This window comes from Ipomoea nil, unplaced genomic scaffold (genome assembly GCF_001879475.1).
Source record: "Ipomoea nil cultivar Tokyo-kokei standard unplaced genomic scaffold, Asagao_1.1 scaffold2845, whole genome shotgun sequence".
NCBI classification, from domain to species: Eukaryota; Viridiplantae; Streptophyta; class Magnoliopsida; order Solanales; family Convolvulaceae; genus Ipomoea; species Ipomoea nil.
The window spans coordinates 1,442,053-1,444,465 of NW_017619273.1; the positions used below are offsets into that span (position 1 = coordinate 1,442,053).

The 2,413-nt window shown below is 32.4% G+C and overlaps 1 long non-coding RNA gene across 1 annotated transcript; it reads right to left on the reverse strand.

Annotated features, from left to right (window-relative positions):
- Window positions 1–744: 744 nt before the first annotated feature.
- Window positions 745–1,334, reverse strand: LOC109160200. Its single transcript, XR_002050709.1, has 2 exons — window positions 1,234–1,334; window positions 745–992 (listed from the first exon to the last, which is right to left on the reverse strand). It is a non-coding gene; the product is annotated as an uncharacterized LOC109160200 (long non-coding RNA).
- Between the last annotated feature and the right edge of the window lie 1,079 nt (window positions 1,335–2,413).

Sequence of the window (2,413 nt, forward strand, 5' to 3'; positions counted from 1 at the left end):
CATGCTAGATAATCATGCACATTTTGTTATTAGGTCAATGAACTATATATGCAATAGTTAACTTATATTCATAATTGCAGGACTTGGTGGTATGGTTGTTGATAACAGACAGGATGATAGGCAACATGATGGAATGAATATGACTTCACATGGAGAAAAAAAAAAACTTTCAACTAGCAAAAGAAAAGAATTACTTCATTCTGTGCCAAGATCAAAGGGGAAGAAATCATTGGGACTGACCCAAAGAAGGAAGTACATGACAAGGTCAAGAATGATGGTTAATGGCAAATATTCTGGAAACAAGTCTACACCAATTGATTTAGACTAAATTTCATATGCTAAGCTTGTGTGTGTGTGTGTGTGTGTGTGTGTGTGTGTGTGTGTGTGTGTGTGTGTTTTGGATATATGGTGAGTGGTGACAAACTTGGTGTCTTTTAGATGTATGGATGACAATCTTAGTGTCTCTTTTGGATGTATGGATGTCAACTGGTCTCTTTGATATATGGAAACAATTGACTTTTGTAAGGAAACAATTGGTTTTGTAAGGAAACAAAGATGGTTTCGGTATGGAAACAATTCACCTTGTTGATGCCAGTCTTACTATATATTAAAGCCATAAGATTGCAGCCAATCAAATGGCTTCAAATTCCCGCCCAAACTAAACTGTGCCGTTTTGGACTATACAATATTGCGCTCAAAGAATTCAGATGAGCTTTATCTTTAAAATAAATGTGTTTGTATTTGAATTAAATACTAAATCTATTATCAACCACCTTTTTCGTTTCCCAAATTTGTGGGAAGTTGTTCCGCCATTTGCATTAATAAATACATCACTGTAAATTCAAATTAATCTTGGATGTTGAACCGTTTGGTGCAGCCTTCATAATTCCAAGAAAGTCTTCAATTTTGAAAGACACTATTCAGCATCTATATAAACCTCCATTGATAGCAATCTGCACTCCCAAATTCACCATCTATCCAGTTCAAACAACCTGCAAATACACAAAGCAACAATAAAAAATTTGTTCGAAATAACATGCCATCGCAGTACATATCTGTTAAAAGATATTGGCCGTTAACATACTGACTCTGATTTGGTATGTTATTTCTTTGTTTTTGTTTTTCTTTTGGATTTTATCATGTTTATCCAGTTAGTTCACTGCAATGCAGGAACTTTGAATAGATGGAACGGAAGCAACAACCATGTTGAATAGATGGAAAGGAAGCACCAACCATGTTCAGTGAATGAGTGAAGTCATTTTGCACCTGGAGTTGATCAAGAAAAGAATCCTATTTCAAAAATGATAGAAGAATGTGAAGATGATGATTCAGACATGGTAATACTATTTCAAAAATGATAGAAGAATGTGAAGATAATGATTCAGACATGGTAATACTATAATCCTACCATATTGATGTTGTTTATAAATTCTTCAATTTATTTCATTCATGAATCAAACATGGTAATACTATAATTATACCTCTACATGTGTAAAATTTCTTATGCATATTTCAATTGTATTATTTCTTATACCTTTTTATCTAAAACTTTATATGAAATATGTTTTGAAGAAAAACAAATGTACACTGTTAAAGACAAACTTTTGTCAATATTGCTTCCATTTTTTTGCACATTGTTCACTGTTTAAGCTTTAAACCAATCTTTCACTGCCTAATATTTTAGTTTTCTGACTACTTTTAAAAACAGGGAACATATACTCATCTTAAAAAAATGTTTTTGATAAAAGTTTCTATTTTTAAATTTCCAGGACCCTTCTAAGGATGATGAGGTAAACAACCCAAAATTGAAAGACAACCAAGAAAAAGAGGATGACTTATCAGTTCAGGTAATTATTTTAAATACACAAAATAAAAAAACTGATATTGATATAACTTTCTATTTTTAAATTTCCAGGAAGCTTCAAAAGGTGATGAGGTAAACAACCCAATAAATGCCGAAAAAGAAGGAATGATACTGACACTGAAGACTCAAATATTGTGAAAAGATGCCTTATGGACCAATTTTCTCCAACCAACTAACTTAAGATGGTGAAGGAAATCAACCTTTTTTTTTTAAGAATTATTAGTGTACTATGGACATCAACATTATGATGCCCTCACATTGGATTGGACTTATATCACCATTTTTTGGATGATTAATTAGCTATGTTAGATTTGTTAAATGTTTTACTAAATGCCTACTTTGTAGTTTCTATTTTTATTGCTATTTAAATTTTTGCAGAAGGGATACTACACACACATTGGGACTCAGGATGGAAACATGAGGCAGTGAACAACATCAGTCAGGAATTCCAGAGTGCAATTAGGCAAGGGATATGATAATACTGGAACTGCCTAGCACCAAATATTATGGCAAGTTATTACCACTTACAAATATCAACTCTGCATTAAA